Source organism: Rhagoletis zephyria, unplaced genomic scaffold (genome assembly GCF_001687245.7).
Source record: "Rhagoletis zephyria isolate East Lansing unplaced genomic scaffold, Rhagoletis_zephyria_1.1 Rzeph_scaffold_01134, whole genome shotgun sequence".
Lineage (NCBI taxonomy): Eukaryota > Metazoa > Arthropoda > Insecta > Diptera > Tephritidae > Rhagoletis > Rhagoletis zephyria.
This window is the reverse complement of record NW_016158218.1, coordinates 96,250-109,529: the sequence shown is the minus strand read 5'-3', so window position 1 is coordinate 109,529 and position 13,280 is coordinate 96,250. Positions and strand designations below refer to the sequence as shown.

At 33.9% G+C, this 13,280-nt stretch overlaps 1 protein-coding gene across 2 annotated transcripts in view; it reads left to right on the top strand.

The window, feature by feature from the left end:
* LOC108362880 (putative mediator of RNA polymerase II transcription subunit 26) overlaps positions 1 to 13,280 on the top strand; it is a 134,839-nt gene that overhangs the window by 42,690 nt on the left and 78,869 nt on the right. The window lies entirely within an intron of this gene.

Below are 13,280 nucleotides of genomic sequence, written 5' to 3'. Positions count from 1 at the left end.
ACTGTTTTAGTTGAAAAATCCGACAGACGGGAAATATGTTACTTCTAGATAATTTGGGTACGCTGAATTCAATGGTGTTAACCATTTTGCCGAATCGGCTTATGATGCGATAAAAAATTTTCAAATAAAAACTTTGCCTAAAAAGTTACAGGTTTTCACTAAATTAACGTCGGAAAGTCCAAATATTTCGTTGAATTTTCTACAAAAACTAGAGGATCTGTTAAGAAAATATATACCAGAATACAATAAAACTCTTTGCAAACTATTTCGATCACATTTGTGGATTGTGAGCAATATTTTGTAACTTTTTTTTACCGAAAAAATGTTGTATCAACTTTAGACGAACGATTGTTCCACATACTTAATTAAAAAAAAAGGCTGTATTTTTTAGAAAAAATTTTCTCACAAAATGTTTTTTTTTTTTATTATTTATTTTTTCTCGCTTTTCTAAGTTCATAAAGCATAGCCATTATTTCCTGATTCCAATTGTTAGTCAAATAAATGGCTAAAAGTTGAAATAAGATTCCTTTAGTAAAAAAAAAATAACAAAATTGTGCTCAAAATCCACAAATGTCATCGAAATGGTTTTATTGTACTTTCAAATAATAATTTAGTGAAAAAACCCTACTTTTTATGATTTGAAAATTTTGCGTGGGGTCATGAGCCAATTTGGCAAAACTGTTAACACCATTGAATGAAAATAAATGTTCATGAGTCTGTAGTTCGGGCTCATTCCACATAGTGGAATAGACCACATGTGCGCTCACAGACCAGATAGTACCTATTGTTCTTGACATATCCCAAGAAGCTCAAACAAAACAGTATTCTTAGATTCAGCATCGAATTTTTCGAAAACAAAATAAAATTAAATGCTATTTAGCTTTAACCTTCGCATGGCTTTGAAAAGAAAACTTTATTTTTTCCCAAGCCAAATAGAAGACAATCCCGTGCATTTATCTTCTGCTGTCCATCGTCTTTGATTAGTTTTGATCAAGTCAAAACACGTGAATATTATCGTTATTGTATTAAAACAAGCTAATTTATTGAAATCGTTTATATTTGATTAAATTTCCATTCACGCCGTATTAATTATGTGAGTCTGCCGAAAACAGTCGCTGTGCAAAGTCAATGAACTCAAGCTCTGATGCTGATTAACATTTTTATTATTTTGGATGCTTTTCAATGCATGGTCTATGCAAATGTACCATTGATATCCATCTATCCATATGTAGATAAGTATATACCGACACATTTATGTACGAATCTATTGCAATTGTTATGGAGCTGCCAATCGTGATGCAAACATCATAGATACATATAGCCATTGAAATTTTGATGAGCAGCTAGACAACGCTAAAAAGAAAAAGCTGAAAGTAAAAACAAAAAAAGTAAAAGGTTTGTTTATGGGAGACATTGAAATATCGAACATTTGCATATAAAAAAAGTTTTAAAAACTAGCCACTCTTCAAACTTGAACCACTGACACACTTTCAATCTGCTACACAATATTTGTTGCTTTGCTTTAAATAACTTAAGTATTACATCTTTCGACTAAAATAAGTATTAAAATTTTTGTGTGTGCTTTATATTTTTTGTTTGCTTTAGCAAATGCAACTCCACCTTCAAAACCAACACAGTTTTTTTTTGCGATTTCGAGGCTTAAACACTCCCTCAGCTTTTGCTTCAAAATTAAAAATAAAAACTAAAAAATTATGTATGAGGGCGAGGTTTTGGTACTATTTAGTATAATGACTAACCGTGAATTCTTCAAGGTGTGCTGCATATATACATTAGTGTGGTCCAAAAATGCATGCGAAAAAGTAAAGTCGGAATTTTAATGCTCTCACCCACTAGGATTGTGTTATCCCAAAAAAGTTGTATGCCTGTTTTCAAAAAATATTTAGAGTTCGCTCAGTATGTATGTATGTATTTTATATAGGGGAAAACCAAGTTTTCGTAGAAAGGGTTAAGAATTCTTGAAATTCAAAATTTTTCAATCCGGAAACTTTGTTTCTCTTCAGGAGAATAGTAATACCAAATTGTTAATTTTACCATTTTTTTATACTGGCGATTTTTTACGGGTCCCCCCAACTAATTTTCTGGGGTTTTAAGTTGTCCTATAAAAAATAGTTAATAATAGAAAATGGTAAAATAAACAATTTGGTATTAGTATTGTTATATAAGTCTCCTGAAGGGAAACAATGGGCCGCAAACATAAAACCTAAGCAATTGCTTTTACTTAAAATTTCAGACCTTTTACTCGATTTTTCAAACAAATTAAAGTGAGAGGTATGAAATTTTAAGTAAAAGCAATAGCTTGTTTTTTATGCATACGGCCCAATGTTTTCGGATCGAGAAATATATAAATACATGGAAAACTTTTAACGCTTTGAGCGACCTTTAAATATTTTTTGATTTCAAAATAAAAAACGGGTTAAATTTTTTTTCGATATAAACAATCCCAGGAGGTAACAGGATTAAAATTTCGACTTAGCTTGTTTTTACCACCCTAGTACACATACACATCTACGAGTGCAAAAACTACGAAAGATTCTCTTCAAATCCGGCTTTCATTTGACTCACCAAATTCGTGCTGATTTATTAACGTGCATGCTGTTATTTATTTGTTGCTTTTCTACAAGAAGATTATCTGTTACCCAGCAAGGGCTCAAGCGCTTTCTTTTCACACGTCTCAATGCCATTTTGGGGTTTTACTTTCATTACACTTTCTTTTGGTATATTTTTAATATCATATTTTTAAAGTACTTTAAAGTACCGAGGCCGCATGCTATCACATTTATTATACTCATTGTTGCTTTAAGCATAAAAAATTAATAAAACAAAAAAAAAATACTAAAATCACGCTACGTGCCGTGCCACCCGAGTTAAAAAGTTGTCAAAAGTCTTCTGTTGACGACTCTATTTGCGCATACACACATACTTTAATACTGGTATGTATGTATGTATGTATGTACATATGTATATTTCTTTCAAAAGCACTAGTAAACAAAAAAGAAAATCACGTAAAGGCCACTTGGCTACTTAGTTGAATGACTGGCCAATTGTGTAGTTCCATGGCGTGTCTCTTGATTGATGTGAATCATTTCAAATTGCTATGCTAAATGGACTGCAAAAAAGTGACAATAAGTGCGTTAGTGACTTTGTATTAGTTGTTGTTTTTATGCAGCATGATATTTTGGCAATTTACCCTAATACTGTAAATGAAGAGTTAAGTACTATAACGGCAGTGCTTTGTGTAAATATTTTCATAAATGGTAATTTATGCTGAAGCACGGAGTTAAATGAAGTCCCATTGACAGACAATAAAAAAATGCGAGTCTAATTTGTTGACATTGATTATTTTGGCGTAACATAAATTTTATATAATGCCAAGGTCGCCAATTGCATGCTTTGCTAATAAAATGGGAAACATTTAGATTTAGCTTACAGTACGCAGCAAAAACTGCAGTATTTCTGTGTAAAAATGTATTCAAAAAAATTTAACATTGCTCATACTCTTACTTCAATAGTGTCATAATCCGAAAAATACAAAAAAAAACGCTACTTATACTACGTTCAAATTTACGAGCTAAACATGTTAAATGGGCTTGAACCAGTTAAATGAACAAAACATGTTCTTAAACAAGTTAAATCGCATGCAATTTTTGTTTCAAAATTGCACCAGTTAAATTATTTAACTCGTTTGAAAACCAGTTCAGCGCAGAGTTGTATCAGAAAGCTTTCTACTCCGGCCAATCAGAAATACCCAAAAGCTTTTATTGACACGCCAACGTTCAAAAAATTTATATTCTTAAAAATATTAAAAATTTTAAATTATCAAAAAATATCAAAATTGTATGCATTTCTGCCCGCCAAAAAAGAGGCCCAGGCGGTAATTAGTTATTTCCCATGAGGTCTCATCGTACGCAGAGATAAATAGTGCATACGAACTTAACATTTTTAAGTCTGTAAGTTATCCGTATGCGTTAATATCATGAAGCAGACACTCGCACAAAACAAATTGAAACACAAAAACTTGATTTTGTTTTTTTTTTTTCAAATTTTTATTGGTAATCAAACAACCGCCAAAGTTAACTCAAATGTTCAATGTGGACGATTGTGTTTTCCAAAAAGCTCTTTTTCATTTAACAAGTTAAATGGGGCCAATTTGAACGTAATATTATTCTTATATGTAGTGTAAATATTTTATTTCTGTATCGATTACCAGTATCTTACTAGAACAAAATATGTATTCATTTTTACCATAGAAGTACATATATGTATGTAAGTTCAAAGCTTTAAAGCGGCGCACATAGCGACGAATCGAGAATATAGGACGACAAAAATGTTTACTCAATACGTATTTGACATACTACGTTTATACACATGCATAAGTCGCTTTAATTCATTTCGCCGCGATTCAAAACATATGTATAAACTGAATTTCAATTCGCTTTGAAAGAGCGAAGTGTTTTGGCTCACACTCCATTTCAAATCGGTAGTTTATTTCTCCAGACAGTTAGAAAGAGTGTATAAACACCGCTCTCACTCAAAGCGAATTGGAGATCAGCTGTTCCGCTCAAATTCCAAATAATCGCATCAGTATTTAACAGCTGATTAATAATAATCGTTCTTTTTCTTTGCCACGATTTTATAATGCCGAATAAAACTAGATTTTTATCACTTTCCATTATGTTAACTTATAAAATGTCAAATGAAAATAGCTTATTTTGTTTGCTTTTGAAGACGGTTACTTTGATGCCGATATAAAGCTGTAAGTATAAACACTAGAGCGAAATATGTACGGTGTCAATGCGCTTTCAATTAAGTCGATTATTCTGTGCGTATAAACGTAGTAACAGATTTCAATTCAAGTTGGTATTTAGGGGTTTTCGTTATCACTGATTTCGAAATATATATTAAATTTTCAAAATTCGAACTTCGGAGGTATATTAGCGCTAAGTCAGATAATGTTAATTCGTAAGTACTTTTCTTGTTTTTCTTGTATGTTTTTACTTGATTGTGTCCTTTTGGTAATACTTGTAATCTAAAATATCTAAGCAAATTTTATATTGGAAATTGTAATCTGTCGTGACTAGAACTAATAATTATAAGGTTTACCCTTGTTGTGTTAGGATTTTTTTCACTAAAAAATAAATAAATAAATAAAAAAAATTGCGGATCAAATATGGCGGACGATTTAAAAAAAAAATATATTGAATGCTATGAAACTTGGTATCCATGGACATTCGTCGTCGCCGATTTCGAAACTGGTATTCAATTTTCAAAACTCAAAATGGCGGATCCAATATGGCGGACGACTTTTTCTAAATAATTGTGGAATGTGATGAAACTTGATAGCTAAGAGCTCACGGAGTCACTTATTACGAGTTTAAAATTTGATTTCCGAAATTCATATAATTATGTGAGAAGCAGCCTGAACTTTTTTGAAGCTTCCTAACATAACAAAAATGTTTTCAAATTTTCAATTTCACAAATACATTCTCATTTTCAGTCTCAAATAAAAGAAAATTTGTTTATTTTCATCTATTTGTTTTTTATTCTACTTTTATTTGGCATTTGAGTTGCTCTCAAATTTTTAATTTTATAAAGAAGACAAATTGGGCAAGCGGTTTTACCTTTAAATATTTGTATCGTGATATCTACAGCCCGATTCTGGGCACTTGATAAGTTGAAAATCTTTATGGCTGCATTTGTTTATTCATTCTGAACGTTTGGAATACACTTTTTTGTTTATTTATTCTTTAGAACGTTCCTGATGATATGTTGACGTATATTTCAAACGCATTCTGTTTATTCCGGCTGTGAAATGAGATTATCCGGAATATATAAAGAAACGCAGCCTATAACTTGTAAATTTTTTATTATTTATCAAGAATTGGTATTCTAGCACAGAAATTATAAGCTCTTTTCTTGATAAATTATCAAGATGGAAAATGCTATTGACAAGTGGAAGTTTCATGTGAAATGTATAAATTTTGTATATTAATAAATTTGTTTCTAACAATGAAATACTCCATGTGCCAGCATTTTAACCTGCAACACACGGAATTCAAGTCGACATCTTTACCTACTCGGCTACGGCAGTCAAAAGCTTTTTTTGCTTTTAAATTCATATTTTTCATACGTGACAATGAAAACAGTTCCACTCATGTGGAAATCGTAGAGCTTTTTGTTTTATCAATATTGACACAGAATGCGAAGGGAGCTTTTACTTGATAAACATCTTGATAAAATTTCTTTACAAAAAATGTATCAAGAAACCCCAGAATTGGTCGGTTAGTGTGGATATTTTATGAAAAAATTTCAAACTTTAACAGGGCTTTGCTCGTCACCATGCGCTCTCCCATTGGAACATATGCGTTTGAAAACGAGGCTTTTCTCTATGCTCTTTGCTGGCTGCTCCACTAAGTTTTTAGCCTTAGACGGGTGGATGGATATATGAACGTTCCTATGTCAACGACGACTAAAGATGGCTGTTTAATCTGTGCACATCCATATGCGGTGCCCATCACCGATATAAAGCATTCACGGCCAAAACATTCCTCACGGTGCAACAAATTATACACTTTAGATGGAAGCGCAGAGAGTAAAAGCCTTTGATCGGCACTGATATAAACCCGCGGCGAACACAGAAAGTTTTAATTACTCTGTGCATTTCCATATATGGGCAAATCCAAGCGTTGCGGACGTTACGTTCGGACGCTTCTTTTGACTTTCTTGCCGAAAACAATTATAAGTTAAAATTCTTGTGGTATAAGGTATACAGCAGTACTTATGAGAACAAAATAATGGAAATTTGAAATTGAATTAATGTCTGTGTATTTTCCTTTGGAGTTTGTGTTCGGACGTTACTGAAAAAGGAAGTGATTTTGATATGACCATCAACGTCAACCGATTTGCGCAAATTGTAATATATGGAGAACAACACCTAAAAAAATACTTTTAAGAAGAAATAATGAAGGTTGAATTAACTTTAAAACAATTGTGTACGTGCGTTTGGGACGTTACTCTTTTTGCCGTTGAAAACATTGATTTTTTAAAGCGATATTGTTGTATTTTATTAAAAGATATAGTGCTTAAAACCAAGGTTATTTGGAGCTTTGTTTCAAGAAGTAAAAGGGGCAAATCAGTTTTCTCAAATAAGTGTAAAAAGAAATTTGAACCATCAATATGTTGTACTATGCCATTTTCGACACAAAAACGCGAGAATTTGAATTGCATGTATTTTTCAGATTTTCGTTGACTATTTCTCGGATTCGCCCATATGTATTAAAGTCTATATTATGCTTTGAAATCTTCTTGCGCGGAATATTTGTTGATAGGGATTAAAAATCGGTAGCTTAAAAAGCTGAATACGGGTGTAACTGAATGTGTGCCTATCAGGGGATTCTGTTATTTATATACGTATATGTATATGTATGTGGGAACAAATTTGAGGAGTCTATGAGTTATCTCATCCTACACAAATGATTACATTTTTGTAAAAAGAAAATTGCAAAAACAATCTAAACTTGCACATACTTATTTGGCCCTAAAGCGAAGTCCAAGGCGTTAGTCAACAGATCGCAAACAAAGTGCCAAAACACGACCACGCTAATTGTAGAAAATTATGCAAGTCACGTTTTTCCCTGCTGTCTCCAGCACTCTGAAGTCGTGGCCACGCCCATTTTCACCAGCAAAAATTTCCTTGTCTGCCTTGAGCTATATATGTATGTAATGTATGTGCACACGAGCTGGCGATGTATACGTACCTATGCATCTATGTATGTCATTAAACCCTTCAATAGTCGCATTTAATGCTACGAGCTTATTGTTATTACCTATTGACAATATTGCAAATAAAATGCGCAACGTTAATTTTTTATTTGTTATCTTAATGCAAAATTTTCTTTGCTGTTGGATAGCATAAAATGTTTTCAAGCAGAATCTTACTGAGAAATTTCAAAAGAACTATCTTTATTAGTACTTTTAATGGCACTTACGACTATTTCAACAGTTGTATTGTTATAAGCCCAGCAGCTATGAACATTTGCAAGCAACTTATGTCATCTACAATTGTGTTATGTTGGTGGCGCCACTCAACTACTAAGTGGACAGTAGGTTCTCCTACTTGTTTTCTTACTCAGCTGCTCCTTATACTAAGTTTCCCGCTTTTGAGCTCAAATTGTTTTCTGATCGAATCAGCTAACCACACCTTCAGTAGGTCATACAAATTGTAATTTCGTTTAACCCACGTCGCTACTCGCTCTTCTTCTACAAAGGTTGGCATGCTGACTGCCCTGTGATTGTACTGTGGATGATGGCGCTAAGCACAACCTATTCAATGTCCGAATACCGCGAAAATGGAAGCAAGCATATATGCAAACAAAAGCCGTTTGATGGTCTATTTACATGCCAACCTAGCTAAGCCAAATGTAGTAGCCTACCTAACAAACCATTACTTTTGCTGCATAGCCATTCCATGTACCCACACCAAACCGTTGCAAAGCATTCCATGTCAACTCGGCCATGTCAATAAAGGCAACAACAGTAATAGCAGTAGCAGCAGCAGCAACGCCAATAACTGCTCACACGTGGAAAATCGTTTAACTTAGTTTGGTAGCCCCAACTACCTAAACAACCACAGTCATTCAGTGGCCACCTACTATCCACGTAAGTACATATGTACATACATATACACATATGTACTCGCATGCTTGCGTGGGGCTTTTCGAAAGTCGCAGCGGTACGTTTGAATTTGCATGCACACCAATACTTCTGACAGCTATCAGCAAGCCATGCCTACACTCTTTGTGTCAACCCTGCAGGGTAATCCATACGTTAAATAAATTCTACATATGAACTTCGATTAAATATTCAAAACGATCAGAGCTGAGCTTTCAAATCTTGGTTGATTGCGATTAACAGAAATGCCTATCTAGTTAAATTAGGTTATGTAAACCTAGGTTATCACAGCCGTGCCTGGTGTAATTATGTTGTGAAAGGACGTTTCTAAACGCTGCATGCCAATAACGAAATATCGCGAACATCTGGCGTATGTCCTAGAAAGCTCCTAAGAGCTATTCATAAAATGTTTAAATCTTAGCTTCGACCTCATCATTTTACCTACAGTCGGGTTAGTGTGTATCAGATGTTATTTTCATCACCCTGCATAAATTTAAATCAAATAAAGTCTCCCAAAAACCTGACAGGAAAGGGAACAGTCAAAAGTATTCCCACACATTTTTTTTGCTCGATGGGGACAATTTGTAGATATCCTTTCTAGCCCTCTGTTCGGGCATGCAGCTTCCTACGACATGACAGTGGTTTTGTTCTCATACAAATAAGTTTAATTAGGAAATAAACCGGCGCATCCCTCGATTGATTTTCAGCTCACCGTTAGTGAGTCTAAGACCCTGATTGTCGCTTGGCTTCTAGAAGATTTATATCCACATATTGGCTGAGGCGATTTGAGTAGAGAAAGAGTGCAGACAGTTTATGATCTGTGTTAACAGAGACGAAATCGAAGCTTTCAAAAATAAACTACTTTAAAATTGAGGCATCTTCTATTAACTGCAGTAATAAACTTAGGGGCCTCTTCACTTTTTTCTAATTATTAAGTTTTCTATCTGTAATGAATTTCAAGCACTTGGCTGTCAAAAAGAGAAATGCCTATACCACCCGCCGAATAAAGAGTCGCAAAAGGTTTTTATCTTTCTTAGTGAAAATTTATTTTAATAGTGCCAAATTTCCCGGCAGGGTATCGACAAGCTCAAATACATAAGTATATGGATACGCTATTACTAGTGATTTTTAGAGCAAACTTTTCGTACTCGTGCCTGGGACAGCATAAATGGTCTTCACTTTTAATATATTTGTCAAACATTTTATGTAGAAAGCACTTATACATTTACATATGTATATACATACATACATAAGTACTCGTACGTATTTGTTTATAGCCATTATTCTTATCCATAATTACTAATTAGTTGTTAAAAGTAGGTCGTTTGGTAGTAAATAAGCGACAGGCGTTAGTGGAGAGTATAATGAACAGCAATTAAATAGGCCAGACCTCGAATTCAGGGTGGCCGAAAGTGATTTGGTTAAAAAAAGAGGGTACTTGTTTTTAATATGAATGTAAAATGTCAATTTGTGTGTGACTTACTTACTAAGCCGTTTTGAAAGTTCTTTTGAAGTTTTAAAAGTTATACAGAACAAGTTTATGTGCTGCTAATGTCAAAGGAAAATGTTTTACGAATAAAAAGTTGTTTCAAGTCGGGGTCGCACCTAGTATAGACTTATATTAATTTGAGCGAGAAATTTTTATTTTTATTTAAGGTTAAAAGATAAAGGCAGACCTTTTTTTGATAAGAGAATAAGCGGCAATTCATTTTTTATTTTAACGAATTTTTAAAAAGAAAATTTAAGACTAAAAACAAAATAAAAGTTCTCGAAAAATTTCGAGACGTTAACTGCTTCTTTAAAAGTTCTTATGAGAAAAGGTATGAAAATTTAATTTGCTGTAAATTCATAAAAACAAATGTTTAACTCGCATTTTCTACCGCTCAATATCATCAGGCGTTTCGTAAAACGTGTTAAGCGTCGTGAAATATTATTCTTCAAATTTGTCTGCGTAATATTACCATTAAAATGTATTAAAGGGAATCGCAGTATATGATAAGGGCTAACTATATATTTTCTATCTATTTAAAAACATTTGCATGCAGTTACAAGTCCCTTACAATTATTTTAATCAATGTTTCACGTGGACAAATTTTAAGGCTTTACGAAATTACGGCGCTTAACTCATCTTTTGAATTCTCTAATTATGTTGCCTTAATATTCGAAGTGGTGTATCAAGAGTTCATTTGACTTTATAACTTGTAAATGAAGCATACCAACCGAACTTGCGAGCGTTCCAACTTCACAAATTCGTGGCCCGGGATTGAATGAAACTCGATTGGTACCAATGAAATAAAATTACAGCTGTTTTCCCTCCAACACAATTTAAACTGATCGAACACGGATGCCGTGATCTCACTTTCCGGAAAATATTGATAAATTTTTAGCCTTTGTTTATGAAAATGGTACCAAATAAAATATAGCTAAAAAGGGGGTACATCTACCAGTAAAGTTGTGAGCTCATCTTTATTTTGCCAACTCGAGGAAATTTGTGAAAAGCGATTGCCCGAATCGCGGCTTTTGATATCGAGCTTAATTTGAATCGAAATTAGCTGTATTAGGTTTATCCCCCCATCTGTAATTTTATCCGATTCGATTCGAAACGAATAATCATTCGATCACTAATGCCGCAATTCGAGCCAAAGGTTTTAAGAGCTAGGAGTAAACCGCCTCTTAAGTAGAGTTTCATTCCAGCACCCAAAGTACCGAAATTGTGTTTTTAGTTGCTAGTTCGTTTTGAGAATTCATGTATTTCATTAACGGTTTCTGATGACAATACAAAGATTTCTAGAGGTTTAATGTCGGCTTGTCTGTCTAGTTGCTGCCTGCAAAACCAGTTCTAAGCTGATCAGCCAGCTGGCGGCAACCTTCTTAGGGCCTAAGTTCAGCTTGAAATATGCCGCAATGATGTGGCAGTCGCGAGTAAAGTTTTAGAGGTAAATCTTTCGAGTGTAAACTACTTCCCGCTGTTGGGTTCAGTTTTGAACCGTCGGTATACAGGTTTTCAAAGTTTTCTAGTATATCAAATCGTGTGTGTTTACAATAACAGTTTCCAGGAGTTTAATAGGCGTGGAGCGTAGCGCTCCAGTGATTAACTTTCATACCGTCCTTTGCAATTAACTAAACATTTCATTAAAAGTAGATAATTATATAAATCTGGCTTCAAATAGAGCACTAATTATTGAGTTAAATTTTAGTAGATGCTAAAATCCTAGAAGTTGAATAAGTGACGGAATTATAATTTCAAGGTGGTTTCACATCTACCAAAGTCCTTTAGCGACTAGTCATCCTTTAAGTGAAAAAAATTATGTACATAATTTTGATTTTTAACTAAAAAGTTTTCAATAGAATGGAATAAAGAAGCTGTGTGTGAGGTATTATTACTTTTTTTTTTGGAAAGGCCCACGAATGCCATAAAGTATGGAATATAACATCGTTTAAATGTGCGGCACGGCTTCGCTCAACTCAAAAGCGATCCATTTTTTAATCAGTTTGAGCGATGGATTGGATTATGTTGGCTTTAAGGACATCGGTTGATTGTGGCTTATTGGCAAAGACCTGTCGCTTAAGGAACACCACAGACAAAATTTTTGCGACCGTTTTGTGGTGCCATGGTGATTTGGCATCAGAGACTGAAAATTAATTATAGGTTGGATAGTCGCCGCGAAAGAAAAATCGCCGACCGAGGGGGCCAAAATCTATCCGCTCCAATTATTCTCTTATTTATGTGGTAGTCAACTTGACTTCGATTGCGCGGTGAAATATCTGCCATTGCAGACAATCGCGCACACCATCTGATAAATGCAATATTTTAAATAATTGAAATTAGCAACATGAATTCCCACGTTCAAGTTATTCGGAATAAATTAAATTTATTGCGTTCGCAATCATTGCAATCATGAATTGCATTGCCACTGTCGGCAATATACATATTTATATGTAGATACATATGCAAGTATATTTTATGTATGTAGATTGCCATTGTCAAACGCTATCTGGAGTCTTGCCCCACGGCGTTACTTCAAATATAAAATAGAATAATTTTTTTTTAAGTTTCTAACATGAATGGAAAAACGTCAACAGGAAAAGAAAGAATGNTACAAGTGTGTAAACAAGCAAGCAGAGTAATGCGACCATTCATGAGTAAACCATGGGAAAATATCTACATAAATAGTGCATATATACATACATACCCTGTGGGAATAAAGCAGACAATCTCCTAAATTGACCAATTGTAAAAGTAGTTGGAAATAAACTACTTTGAAACAAATGCAGCATTTCGGCCACTGATTTTAAACTTCTTTAAGCCAAATGCATTGGAAAGTCGTTTAAATCGTGCAAATAGTCGGAAAATAGAACTTGCTTATTGCAGTCCAAACTGAACATCTGAAAAGGCATTTACATATGTACCTTGGCTGTAGCTGATTGTGCAGTGGTGCTTGCTATTGTTTCTTATATGTATACCAGGATGTTATCGGTTGCCGTCTGACGAAACATTTAAAATGAAAACAAAAGGTTTATTTTTTGTTTAGTGGCTCCGAACTATGAAAAGCATCTGTGAAGTGCAGAACGAAAGCATATTCAAATGAAAG